Source organism: Schistocerca cancellata, chromosome 3, assembly GCF_023864275.1.
Source record: "Schistocerca cancellata isolate TAMUIC-IGC-003103 chromosome 3, iqSchCanc2.1, whole genome shotgun sequence".
In the NCBI taxonomy this organism is placed as follows: domain Eukaryota; kingdom Metazoa; phylum Arthropoda; class Insecta; order Orthoptera; family Acrididae; genus Schistocerca; species Schistocerca cancellata.
The window spans coordinates 814174259-814189622 of NC_064628.1; positions in this window are offsets into that span (position 1 = coordinate 814174259).

Sequence of the window (15364 nt, forward strand, 5' to 3'; positions counted from 1 at the left end):
TGAACAATCAATAAGGTACACCGCATTTGTACACACAGGTAGAATCTACCAATTTATGGTTCTACCTTTCGGGCTAAACATGAGCTTGGGAGCTTTTATAAGTGCTCTAGATCACACATTGGGACTTGCACTTCAAAGCAGTTAACTTTGTTTGTGCTCAACATGCTCATCGCTACAATCACATGGAAGGAGCACGTTGATTTAATGAGAAGAGTGTTGGAACATTTCAAGGAAGCAGGCATAAATGCAAATCTGCAGACATCCCATTTAACTTGGGATAAAATTAAATTTCTGGGTCATCTTATAAATAAAAAGGTAATCTTACTGGACTCTAAAAATTAAAGGCAATCAAAAAGTTTGCAGTTCCAACAATTAAAAAGCAATTAAAGGGATTCCTCAGAGTTGCCTCTTTTTTCAAGAGTTTCATTTATGACCACTCTATTAATACAGAACCTCTGTACAGTTTGTTGCGCGAAAATACTCCACTGTGACCACAAAGCGTTACGTTTTTTAGCAAATGGGTAAATTATTACATCCCAGACTAGCAAGATAGACGCTCTCACTCCCACAGTTTCAATTTGAAATTAAATACATAAGCAGATAGGATAATTTCACCGCCGATGCACTGTCAAGAATGCCAGACGGTGATTTATCAACAATCAACATCATGGACAATCTGTCCGAATTCAGAGTTCTGTTAATGACTGATAAAATATATAGGAAAATTTTCTTAAAATGTCTATGAACATCGGAAATCTACAAAATGAAGATCCTCGTTGGTTTTCAATAAAAGAAGCTTTAGGAAAACCCAGAATTGAAGATCTGAAGCGATTGTACGAAGTTGAAGATGACGTCTTGTTTTTCAAATATCATCTTGATTCAGATAATTGGAAGGTGTGTATTCACGAGAAGAATGAGGATGACTTAATTTTGTACACGCACATCACTTGGGGACATTTTGGAGTATTAAAACGTGCTCAGAAGATTCAAGCATATTGCTACTTCCCAAATATTTCCGTCGATTTTTGTGGTCCTCTACCGTCATCAAGAAGAGGATACAAATATAGTGTAGCTTTTCTCGATATATCCACCAAATATGTCAAACTTTATCTGTTAAAATCAGCTACTATTGCATCCATAGCCAAGAAACTGTTCAAAGATTATATAGTCAATGTAGGCAAACCAAATGCTATTCTTTCTGACAATGGGTCAACGTTCACTGGATTTCGTTGTAGGCAAACACTAAGCAGCTGTGGTATAAAACAAATTCTAACAGCAGTATACCACTCTTCTGCAAAACCTGTGGAACGAATCTTTCGTGAATTACCTCGGTTCATGAGAATAATTTGCCACAATCAGCAAACCAAATGGATCTATTGTCTTGATGATTTTCAAGAAATTGTGAACAATATGACCCACAATACGACAGAGTGCACTCTGTACGAACTGATCTTTGGAAAACAGGGACAGAATGACTGGATTCGACAAATCCCTAAAGTAGTAATTGACAGAATGTCTCTACAAAGTAAAGTGCACCAAGCCTTGTTTTATATAATGGACAAGGCGAACGAAGAAAAGAAACGTTTTTTTTGACAATCGACTAGGAGGAGTAAAAACATATAAAGTGAAAGACCAAGTTTTAGTAAACATTCATCCTAAGGCTTCACTTATACAGAGGAGGAACAATAAATGGCAATTATTGGATCAGGAACCGTTTGTGATTACAAAAATACCTCATCCAGGGGCCTATGTTTTGAAGGATGTGAAGAACGAAAAGGTGAAAGGGATGTATCCTCATCACTTGTTGCAGGAACTTCACAATGACTGAAAATTGTGAAGATTGAAGATACTATTCATATCAAATAACATTGATTGGACAGTTTTGCATTGGAACTATGAACTATACTTGGGATATTTTGTTTCTTTTTGCGAATTAGTAGTTAGTTTTTCTTTTCAGGTATAGTGTTCGAGATGTATGCAGACATTATGTATTTGTTTTTCAATATAGAGATAAGTTTTCTTTCCAGAATGCAGAGTACTTAGCAAAAGTATGACTGGTTTGTTTTAAGTTTTAATTAATTAATTAATAATAACTTCAATCAGGTCTCACAATCCATAATGACTATAGGTTCGCGATTCAAATGAGTCTGGTGTATGGCAAGGTATTTTTTGCTTATGTCAAATTTGTCAATGTCAGTGTATGTTTGTATCTTTTTTAACTCGCTGAGCTGTAATTATGTTGTACAGAAGAGGTAATCCGTTCTCAGCCAAAAACCCGCTTATACTTTGTTTTGTAATTGTATTACTGTTGTAACATACCTGTGTATGTATATTTCGTAATGTCAGTTGTTACTCGCAAAGTTACCAACCAAGCCAATGCTGAGCCGTTACAAACACATGAACATGTGTTAAGGCACATCTGAAAGATGACGAGCATAACTTGAGATGACATCACCAGTTGGTTTAGTGTATAGTGCATCCTATGGTTATTAATAAGTATCAAGAACATCTTAAAACTTCCGAATAGTTAGAATTCAGGACAGACAATTAGAAAAGACTTTATATTAGATTCTAGTTCAGCACAGCACAGATCAAACACCTTTTTCTCGAAACTTACACTGACTCTTATTTTCATATAAACCCTATGACGAAGAAATAATACCCATGAGGGTTTGATGAAATGGGAATAGAATTCAAATCAGTTACCTGGAGATGTCAAATAGAAGGGAATCGTGGATGGACATAACCCAATGCGTCTACTGTTCACCTCAGGACATAGAAGATTAGCAATGTTGTGTTTCTTTTGTGAAAAGTGTTTAAATTCATTTAAAAAATACTCATATTGTAAATATTCTATTATCCATTGTTATTCAATTAATTTTTTTTAATACGAAGATGGTAAATCTACCCTGAGATTTTCCTTGGTTTCCGTTTGTGGGACTTGGCTGAATGGCTAGATTGTAAGTTTGAGACATCCCAAGACGCGTGACAGAATCTTTGAGTGATGGTGAAAAACGATTCTGATCACATCTCATGCCACCCACGACAAACGAATTAAATCAGGCTAAATGAGCTATGCACATAAGTTGCATTTCAGTAATTTTCAAGCAGCACAGATTTGTTAGCACGATATTATACTTCATTATAGCATATGTACCTCAATGTATAATTTAGGTTCAATTTTCAATTCATAGTATATGGACCAATAAGAAAATGTTACTACACATATTTCTATATAGTGGACATTAATAGTATACAGCGTCATGAACAACCATCGACATAGTGTTGTGTGAACATTCGTGTTTGTTTTTGCCCAAAAATGTTTGTCCACAGGAGGGGCATATATGATGTATCATGCAATACGAGAGAAAGCAGCTTGGCTTGACGTGACGATGCTAGAGAGAGAGACAAAGATATTCTTTATTACTCTGTGGCGATTAGCGCTCAGATAATTATTCTTAGTGTAGGAAGTTTTTGTTCTTGTTATGAATACCAGCTCGAGAACATTTCTGGAGGGAGCGTTCAGTTCTAATTAAATAGTTTGATGCTTTCTTCGGAAAAGGAGTAATTTCACAGATCATTTAAATCCACCAATGTTGGACATTTCTAAGAACTGAAAGCAAATCTGACTGCTATGCAACAGAGCCAAGACGAATACTTCTCAGCAACTTTGATTAACACTTTCAGCTTCAATACAGCGTCTACAGCAGCTGGAGCAGATCGGAACAACAACAGAAGTGTGTGGTGTGAAAGCAGTTTCACATCTCGTCCTGTATCAAACCAATGGTGTAGGTATTCAACACAGTAGAGCACACACAGTCACTCATACCTATAAAGAAAAACACAAGATGGCGTGGGAAACATATAGAGAGAGACACTCACTCAATATAAGTGCTCATCAAAGAGACTTTATATTCTGCATTGGTAAATCTCATCGTTCACTCCCGACCTACTGCTTGGACTGTCACACACTAACTGACTAGCAAGTCGAAATGCGCCCTAAGAACACACAATCACCCTGTAAGCAAACAGACCGTCACACACTAACTAATTATCAAGTAGCAATGCACTCAAGGTGCACAGAAGCACCCTACAAGCACACATAACAATATCGTACCTAGCAATTACGCAGGCTGAATGGCGCAAACAAGTGTCGATGTGGTAACTTATCAAAATATGATATCTCGTAAAACAAACGCACTTGAATCCTGCAGAAAACGTCACTGACATTCTTATTTACACTACTTTTAGTTTGTTAATGTCAATATGCATTGTTCCATTTAAAAAAGTGTATGTTTGCACAAAAAAATACACTTTCCAGATATTATTACATTCTGTCGCATTGGCTGAACAATATGTTGTTCAATTACATAATTTGCAGGTACATTCAGTGGTATATGTGGATTACTTTTGTAAAATACACAGGATGGAGAAAAATTGTGTCATGAAATTTTAACCCTGGATAGGTGATGCCAGTAGGAAACAAAATTACGCGCTCCGATTGGCCGTGGGATTGCCCTGTTGCCGTTCGTCGGTTGACGGGCAGTGCTACGGTTGTTGGTTAACACATACATGGATACATCGCGATCTCCGGCAGTCAAAGCATTCGCGGTCATGACTTGGCCAGAGCATCCGGCAACAGGGCAATCCGCACTGAGATGCGTGTAAAACGAGCTTTTGTTTAAAACGGAGCCAAAATTACTCAGACTATATCCGTCCAGTGTTTGATAATGATAGCACATCGCGACGTGTAACAAACCTGAAACATAATTGTAAACCTTTTCGAAAGTATTTCTCGCTCATGCACTTCCGTAAAATACTTAACAAATTAACTCAGTTGTAAAGTAGTCAAACATTTGAAGCTGCTCTATACATAGGAGTTATACGAAAGCGTGGTGTCTGTTCTTTTGGACATGGCCGGCAGAACAGACCCCACGCATCCATAAAAATGATTCGCCTAGATGGCAATGGATCCAGCTTCTGCAGTGCGGATGTACAAGTACGTCCGATCCCTTACAGGAATCTCTGAGTAGCGGGCATGGAGGAAATGAACTGGGACCACGGATATGTGACGCTCGATGCGAGTGTGGGTCGCCCGTGAGGCATGCTGAATAGTCCGTGCAGTTACGATGTGTCCCGGATGGCGCAGTGGTTAACACACCGGCCTAGTAAGCAAGAGACCCCTGGTTAGAATCCCGGTCCGATACACATTTTACTCGTCACCGCTAATTTCGCGTAATGTCCCGATGCAGGTGACATCAGTAATCCCTTCCCTTTTCTTTCTCCTCCCCCATCCCCCCACTCCCACTCTACCTTCAATAAGCATATGATCCTCACTTCTCGTAAGAGGAAGTGGCCGTAAGTCCGCTTAATCAAGTTGTAATACTAGCAAAGGTTTCCAGAATGCTTCCATTAACTGTTTACGATGTTGCGTAGTAGCATCCATGGTGCAGGGATAGCGTCTTTCATTAGTAATCAAAACGTCATGGGTCCCCTTTTCGAAACCCGACTCCGCTTAAATTTCAATGAATAATCAGCATTGGCAGCCGAAGACTTCAGTCATAAGATGTTACCCTCATTCTGCCAACGAACTTGTCAAAGACAGCTGAGGAGCACACAGAGGTTCGGGGCGCTATCTTGTCCTTGGGGTGGGCAGCTGCAGCAGCAGCAGAAAATGGTATAATGGCAGCAGGTTTCGTTATGAATAGGAAGGTAGGGCACAGAGTGTGTTACTGGGAACAGTTTTAGTGATAGGATTGTTCGTGACAGAATCGACAGCAAACCAACACGGACAACGAAAGTTCAGATATACATGCAGCATCGCAATCTGAAGACGAGGAGCTAGAGAAAGTATATGAAGACATTGAAAGGGTAATACAGAATGTAAAGAGAGATGAAAATCTAATAGCCATGATGGACTGGAATACCGTTGTAGAGGAAGGAACAGAAGTAAAGACTAATTAGTTCTCTAATGAATTTCAGCTAGTGATAGCAAATACTCTGTTCAAGAATCACAAGAGGTGGAGGTGTACTTAGAAGAGGCCAGGTAATACAGGAAGATTTCAGTTAGATTAAATCATGGTCAGACAGAGATTCCAAAATCAGGTACTGGATTATAAGGCATACCCAGGAGTATATATAGACACAGATCACAATGTAATAGTGATGAAGAGTAAGCCAAAGCATAAGAGATTAGTCAGGAAGAATCAAAACACAAAGAAACTCTGCTACAAAGAAGTGGGATACGGAAGTATTAAGGGATGACGACATACACTTGAAGTTCTTTAAGGCAACAGATACGGCAGTAAGGAATAGCTCAGTAGGCAGCATTGTTGAAGAGGAATGGACATCTCTAAAAAGGCCAATCACAGAAGTTAGAAAGAAAAATATAGGTACATAGAAGGTAACTGGGAAGAAACCGTGGGTAACAGAAGATATACTTCAGTTAATCGATGAAAGAAGGAAGTAAAAAAATGATCAGGGAAATTCAGGAACGCAGAAATGAGATAAATAGGAAGTGCCGGGAAGCAAAACGAAGTGGTTGCATGAAAAATGTGAAGAAATCGAAAAAGAAATGATTGTCGGAAGGACTGACTCAGCATATAGGAAAGAAAAATTAACCTTCGGCGACATTAAAGCAAGGCTGGTAACATTAAGACTGTAACGGGTATTCCGCTGTTAAATGCTGAGGAGAGAGTGAATAGATGGAAAGAGTACATTGAAGGCCACTATGAGGGAGAAGATTTTTCTGAAGTGATGTAAGAAGAAACAGGAGTCGATTTAGAATCAGGATTTAGGAGAGCTTTGGAGGACTGAAGACCAAATAAGGCAGAAGGAACAGATAACATACCTTCAGAATTCCTAAAATCATTGGAGGAAGTGGCAACAAAACGACTATTCACCCTAGTGTGTAGAATGTTTGAGTCTGAAGACACAGCATCTGACTTTCGGAAAAATATCATCCACACAATTCCGAAGACTGCAAGAGATGTCAAGTAGGAGAATTATCGCAGTCAGCTTAACAGATCATGCATTCAAGTTGCTGACAAGATTAACAGACAGAAGAATGGAAAAGAAAATTAAGGATGTGTTAGTGATCATCAGTTTGGCTTTAGGAAAGGTAGACACCAGAGAGGCAATTGTGACGTTGCAGTTAATAATGGAAGCAAGACTAGAGAAAAATCAAGACACGTTCATAGGAAAAAGCGTTCGACAGTGTCAAATGGTGCAAGATATTCGGCATTCTGAGAAAAATAGGGGTAAGCTGCAGGGAGAGACGGGTAACGTACAATATGTACGAGAGCCAAGAGTGAATAATAAGAGTAGAGGACCAAGAAAGCAGTGTTCGGATTAAAAAGCGTGTAAGACAAGGATGTAATCTTTCGCTTCTACAGTTTAATCTTTACATCGAAGAAACAGTGATGGAAATCAAAGAAAGGTTCAGGAGTAGAATTAACATTCGAGGCGAAAGGATATCAATGACACGATTCGCTGATGACATTGCTTTCCTGAGTGAAAGTGAAGAAGAATTGCATGTTGTACTGAATGGAATGACAATCTAATGAGCATAGAATATGGATTGGGAGTAAATCGAAGAAAAACGAAAGTATTGAGAAGTAGTAGAAATGAGAACAGCGAGAAAATAACCCTGTGATCGATGGTCACGAAGTAGACGAAGGAAACGAATTCTACTACCTAGGCGGCAAAATAACCAATGACGGACAGAGTAAGGAGCACATAAAAAGTAAACTATCGCTGTCAAAAAGGCATTCCTGACCAAGGGAAGCCCACTAGTATCAAACATTCGGCTTAATTTAAGGAATAAATATCTGAAAATGTACGTTTTGAGCACAGTGTTGTATGGTAGTGAAACATGGATTGTGGGACAACCAAAACAGAAGAGAATCGAAGCATTTGAGATCTGGTGCTACAGACGAGTGTTGAAAATTAGGTGGACTTCTAAGGTGAGGAATGAGGAGATTCTGTGCAGAATCGGAAAGGAAAGGAATATGTGGAAACCTCTTTCAAGGAGAGGGGACAGGATGATAGGACATCTGTTAAGACACTAGGGAATGACTACCGTGGTACTAGAGGGAACTGCAGAGGGTAACAGCTCTTGAGGAAGGAAGAGACAGGACTACATGCAGCAAATAATCGAGGACGTAGGTTGCAAATGCTACACTGAGGTGAAGAGGTTGGCACGGTAGAGGAATTTGTGGCGGGCTGCATCAAACCATTCAGAGGAATGATGACTCAAAACAAAAATTTGTGAAAGTGTTTTACTTGTCGATTTCACATAATTTAGGATTTAATTATGTAGATCTGTGCCATCTTCTTAGTACATTGAACTTTGTGGCCATTGTTGCGTTTGCGCTGTGTTAGGCTGGGAGTATAGGTTTGTTAATCTTTTGGGTGCAATACATTCAGTTTCAAATGTTTTCTTGTAATTTAGCAACAAACAAATAGTTGTTTCTCTGAACATTTCCACTGGATTAAGAGGCGTAAATAACTATTACAACTAACTTTTCTTCCCCACATTTAAAATGAGTATCATGTTTTTGTGGATAGTATGAAGTGCTCCCCACTACTAAGTTATTGCTAACAGTACATGTTCTTTTTATGATGAATATTAAGTGATTGAATTTATGTTTCTGGTCTACAGTACCACAGTTTCCAAGTATAGTACATTAGTTATCCATACAATAAGTGTCAATAAAACTAAATCGTCCTGATAATGATTAATTAATTGAATTGCAAATTGGCTCACTTCTCAATCCTGTTTCTCTGCCCAACACTCAGATTTTTAAAGTGGGCTTCTCGCAGTAGTAGTAGCGGGAATATGAATAATGGTTATATTACTACTAATAAAATACCTTCAGTAATAGTTGTTCATACTTGCAAATTATAAAGTTTACATGGTTTGTACATTTTCTTTCAATAATGTAGGATGGTATAATGTTTTGAGACGCTCATCTTTAAGAAAGGGAGTTTTCATAGTTCAAAAACGTGTTGTAAAAATAATATGCAATGTTAACCCACGATCAACTTGTAGACATCTGTTTCAGTACATCGGCATTCTGACTACTGTTTAACAGAATATTTATTCCCTTGTGAAGTTTGTCTAAATAATCTCCTGCTATTCAAAAGGAACAATCATGTACATAACTACAGTACCAGAAGAACAAATTGTATTCCTTAGTCCACATTCAGCTTGTCTTTAACACAAAAAGGGATGTACTCGTATAATGCTGCCACAAAAAATTGTAATCACTTGCACAATGATATAAATTGTCTGACGGACAGTAAAGTTAAATTAGAAAAAAAAGTTTCTCCTTGTCTTCTACTGTTCCGTAGAATAAATTCTATTTATGTAGTATGTACAAGGTGGTGGTAGGAATTACTAGTTTACATCTATATTTTTTTTAAACTTGTAAATGGTCAGGATGTAAACATTTTTATACATAACCATAAAAGTGCACATCATTAAGAGTAATAGAACAACAATCCGTGAAAGAAAAAACTGGCCAACTGACTTACCTGTTTATCTCTTTATTTCCTCTGTTTAAAAGATAATACGATTTTTCGCTGGATTAGCAACAAAAATTTTGTCACCTCTTAAGAAAAATAATCTCCAGTAGCCAAATGTGCTGTAACACTTTCTGCACAGTTCTAGTAAATATTTAAATACAATAGTGTGCGTCAATTTGCATAAAAAGTTGTTTCCGATTACTTTGACGACCAAACAGCGGACTAAACTCTGTGGTTTTAATAACTGAACATAATTAAATCCACTGGGACAAAATCTATTTTCAAAGTCACTATAGGCAAATAATTAAATTATACGTTTTTCAGTCTGTAGTATTCGTCTAATGATTAAAACACACAATACATTCTTTATTAATCCTTAATATGAAAGACACGCATTGTTTATCATATAAAAGTTGCCCATAAGGAATTCTTCTGCTTTATAAAACTCTGACAGCTCTTTGACTACAAGACATTACGCCAAACACATTTATCGTTATAGAAGATGGCAGCTGTGCACCTTGAATCAAGAACTCCACGTCATAACAGTTGATCAACCAGGAGCTGCAGTAAGTCTAAGCGTACCTGAGTATTTGTGTAACTTATTTGTTATTAACAATTCTACAACGTTATTGCAGAAGTTTCATGCATTCCATCACATCACTTCGTAAAACGAGAAATTTCATTAATTTTTTATGTGATTTGTGTCGAGCATTCTGTGTTAGCCATTGGTGTTTCACTGGAACTGGGAAATATTCCAACAAATTCCTCTAAATAAATTTTAAGTTATGCGTCGTAAGAAGGGATTCTCTCTCAAGACTTCCGAATGTGATCGTTGTTGCTGGTCAGAAGAACTACGTTGTCTATCTTTTGACATTTATTATAAACTACCACGAGTCTGCTAGTGTAGATCTGTAAGTAAGAAAATCATAAACAGGGAGTTGAACATGTTAGTCACTTATTACGGTGAAATCCTGACAAAAATTTCTCTCGTTGCACGAGAATTACTTTGGAATGTACGAAAACTGATGGCAGCAAAACACTAAAGATGGTCTATTTGCATATTGTAAATCAAAATTTCAAATGAGTTGTGGCTCAAATAAATGGACGTGGTGTGTACAGTCCGAGTAAACGCAACGCCACTGCTAGCATCTCTAAGCTAAAGGAATGGGGTGTTGTATTATTTGACAAGAGATGGGAATATTAACATGCTGCTAACTTGCTACTACAGCTTAACGAGCAGGTGGCTCGCTTGCGGGACATTGATATGAAACAGACCCAGATTGAATCTATGCTGCAGTTTAACGGTACAACAGCCACCTTGTATGTATTTTTCCACAATCTATTAAGGAAATGGTGGGCAGGTCTTCAAACGTCGCCGCATAAAAAAAACTTACAAACAGTTAAAATACGATTACACACAGATCAAAAGTTTGCATGTTTCACAGACAGACGGCATCCATGACTTGCACCCCTTGTATTAAAGGCGACTGTGGCCATAGGACGGCCACAAAGTTCAAACAAAAAATAAAATTGACCAATTCATGAAAAAGAGCTGGCCCCGTAGGAAGAGATAAATGCTAGGTAAGACGATTGAATATTAAAATTTGCTGAGTATAAAGGGTCCGAAATAGGACTGAATAAATATTCTACGATGTGATCTGGAAGGTGCTCAGGAATACTTAATCGCAAGCTTAGTACAACCTCAACTGGAATGGAGCACAGTATGTCTCAAGCTGGAAGGTATAGCATGTCTGACAATTCCTGGGAGACAGTTTATAGAATCAGTTGCAATGCTAATTAGAATCCAGGCCCAGCTGCCGTATCATACCCACTGAACAGAAGATGTTCACTTGCTACGTTCGAGCGAGTCATTGGAGAGTGTTGCCGTCTCTGGAGTTATTTTTACCTTAGGGATAGGGGTCAGCAGCCCATCGGTCAAAGGGCAAACGGACACCCACGCCTGCAGATCAGTTGTGAATCGAGACTTGGTCGCTCGGCTGTCGCAGCTCGTGGCTCGCGCGCCTCGTACGCTAAATGGCGATTTTGTATTGTCTAATTTATCCATGTTAATATTTCTATTTATGAATATTATCATAATTGTGAATAATAAGTGAATCAGTAGTATATGTCGTTATTCATTAGAATGTGAATGGATCCGAATTATTTTACAGTCCTTCTCAATTCCAGATCCTCTGGAAACATTCATCGTTTACATTTTCGTCTGTGAACTCAAACACAAGCGATATGAAAATATCTTCCGAAAATTAATGGAGCGTTTTCCTAACAAGGGAAAAGTTATGATGAGGATGAAGAGGAGGCAAGCGGTATACTGGCAACAAACCTCCAGATAAGTAATTTGTTTGGATCGCAGATAAATACAGACAATGCACGCCCTGATCTCTGCTGTGTCATGTTTGAAACGAACTTAAGTCAGACGGCAGACGTTAAGCTGAGTCTGTCAATATGCAAACTGACATGTAGCCGAAAGTTACAGTTCTCCTCATCTAGACACTACTGTTTGTAAAAAGTGAAACACTCAGAAGCACTGACCTGCAATAGGTCACGATAAGACGTGTAGAATAGCAAAATCATAATGAGTGATTCAAGTGGCAGAGAGGTGTTTCGCACGTAGGCTCAACAGTGCCCTCTTTTGTGCGGCCAGACAGATCATTGTTACGCAGTGTCCAGTCTGTGTAGAGCTGTGTAGTGGAAACTTATAGCCAAGTACCACTATGCCTCGACAACATCAAATGGTGGAATGTTGTCATGTGAGTGCATTCGAACGGGGAAGAATGGCTGGTCCCCGGGAGGCGGGTCTATCGTTACGTGACATTTCGTCTCGCACACTGTGCCGCCAACGGCGACTATAGTAACGTTGGCGAGGCATTGCTGAAGTACGTTAACACACAGTGAACGTTGCAAGCCAACGCCCGGCGAGCCCCAAGAACAAAACATACACCATATGGACGTTATTATCGTCGCCTTAGGCTGCACAGTGTGCCTCTGCGTAAGTCTTTGAAAGAAATAAACAGTGATCTTACTGAGCAATTCAATAAGCAGCAGCTTGTTGGTGGTCCAAATGTTTTTCGTGGACTTCGAATGTAGTTCACTTGTGATATATCAGCTGTCTTTGAAGGCAGTACATGGTTGACCTTGGGCATAGTCTGGGGGAATCATGCAGATTATGGTGGCCTTGAAGCATTCCCCGACGCAAATATTCTTGCCTGGAAGACCTGGAGTATAATCGAGACTACAAGATTATGGTACTTTGTTTCCAGACAAACCATTTGTTTTGTCTGCCAGAAGAAAGAAGAAGCTCAAATCTGAAGAGTACCTGTTTATTTGGGCCAAAGTAGACAATAACAATTGTAAAATAAAGATTGTAGGTGATTGTATGTTGTACTATGGACAATAAACTTCACCTTGAACTCAAAAAGTGTTTCTTTATTATAAAGTTGACCTTCAACCCAAAAAAACTACACACTCATCTTGCCAAAAGCCGAGAATCGATTCTTCTTGGTGTTGCAGCTCTCAGGGGACTCTGGGATGCACTCTGTGTCTCAGGGGCATTCTGGGATGCTCACAGTGTCTCAGGGGCACTTTGTGAGTCTTGGAAACGTGCTTTTGTATGTCTTCCTTAGCATGGGCGTTCTAGGGACTTTGCTCTGCCCACTGGGAGTTCCAGCAAGCGGCGCTCTAGTTTTACATCCTGTTTCAACAGTGAGGCGCGTGTGTCACCAGTGGAGGGAAGAGGGCTGTGCACAGTGCCGAGAGGGTACTGGACGAAACAATGTGACCACATCACAAGATGACCACCGTCTTGTCCACTTGGCCGTAACGGAGAGAACAGCGTCGTCTACAGTGCTGGCGCGATGTCGGAGTACTGCAACGGGTGAGAACATTATGCGTCGACGTTCTGACAGCGTCTTATGGAGCCATTGCTTCGGCTTCCATTGACCAGACCCCACAACATCGCAGACTACAATGGGCACTTGAACGCCAAGCTCTGACAGGCCAAACGTCGCGTTTTCGGACGAGTCCCGCTTCAGCTTTGCCTACGTAAGTCTTCAACTCCGTCGTGGTGAATGCAGTTCGGCAGACTATATTGTTGAACGACGTAATGGACGAACGCGTGGTGTGAAAGTTTGGACCACCTGTAATACGCGACCTCGCCTCCTACGTCTTGTAGGCAATTTGAACAGCTACTGCTACATCAGTGAACGGTTCGTTCACGTCCTCCGGCAGCTCACAGTTGACCCTTTGTGGACGTGGTAACAAACTGCGTGGCAGAATATTCCCCAATAGCACATTCAGGCACTCTTTGATGTGCTATAACGTCTAGCGGCTCTGATTGCAGCACATTGTGGCACTACTCCCTACTGAACTACCACAGTCACAGAGCACGTAGGGTCTGTAAATCTAATCATTTGTGTAATGTCATGTCCCTAACCGGTGAAGTAAGTGTTATTGTGATCACATCTCTCTGTCTTGGTGTTTCACTTTTCCCGGACAGTACGTCAATATTGATTTCATGTTTGGTATTCCATATTGTGCCGCTTTGTACGACTCTGCGTATCGACTAGGGTTTCGCTATCGATCAGTGTCTAGCGCCTTTTTCCTTAGGGACGGAGCCGCAAGGCGACGTGGCCATTGGGAAAGGAGCCACCGAGTGGCGACAGCAGAAAGTGCGTTTGCCACGTTGTGGCGAGTAACGGTGAAACTGGGCAAGGTGAGTGAAATGCTACCATAAGCTGACGAGCGTCACCACATGGTCTGTTGTTACAGAGCCGAAATTGTATGAAATCATACGCTATGTGGATTTTAGAACAGTAATACGAGGGCGAATTGCCACTAGCATGGATACTTTTGGTTGTAGCCAGCTGTTGATACGAGCTGCGTTGTTGCGCATCCTGTTGTCATTTGATTTTTAGAACACTGTCCGATTGGGCTGTGCAATGCAGTTTCACGGTTTCTGAAGGTCTGCTAACGGCACTGCAAGTGCGTTGCTGTAGTTGAGCGCTATACTGAGTTCTTGTGTGTAAATATTCGATCGTCCTGTTCGAACTGGGAGCTGGGAGGACGAACAGCTCCGTAGTATGAGTGGCGGACTGTGGCTTCTTGAGCAATTAGATGCATGACATGTTTGGGAACGGTCTAACTCAGAGGCAAGTTTATGGATTTCTACTGGACACGCAGTCTCATCTATCGAAGATACGTTGAGTAAATCACAGTCTGTTACGAGGGTTGATTGAAAAGTAATGCCTCCACCTTCGTAACTCTTCAACAGTTGGCAGCATTGGCATGAGGCAGGTACTGGCTTGTTCCTTAGTCTCTTCTCTACGGCTCCAGTTGTCGGGAAGCCTTAGCATTGAACGGTTGTGTTGTTACAGTATAAAGTATGGAAACCTGCGCAGACGATCGGTCAATGCGATTTAAGCAACGTGCAGTCATCGAATTCTTGACAGAAAAAGTGTCAGCTCAAAGGAGATTCATCAGAGAATGAAAGCATTTTATGGTGACTGTGTTCATGTGCCAACTGTTGAAGAGTTACGAAGGTGGAAGCATTACTTTTCAGTCGAACCTCGTATACTGAAGTCTTATGTACGTAGTTGTAAACATTGTTTTACTAATATGAGGTGTGAGGTATTATTGGTCTTTGAGACTACCTCTGGTAGTTCATTAATTTTAAGTCGGGGGGAGGGAGGGGGGTGGGAGCCAGCATCTGAATTTACGGTAAGGAGAATTTTACATGATATTGGTCTAAAGTACTGGATCAACTGTTCTCAGAATTGCTGCTGTTTACTCTGGAGGGACAGATTATCCTAGAAGTCAGCTT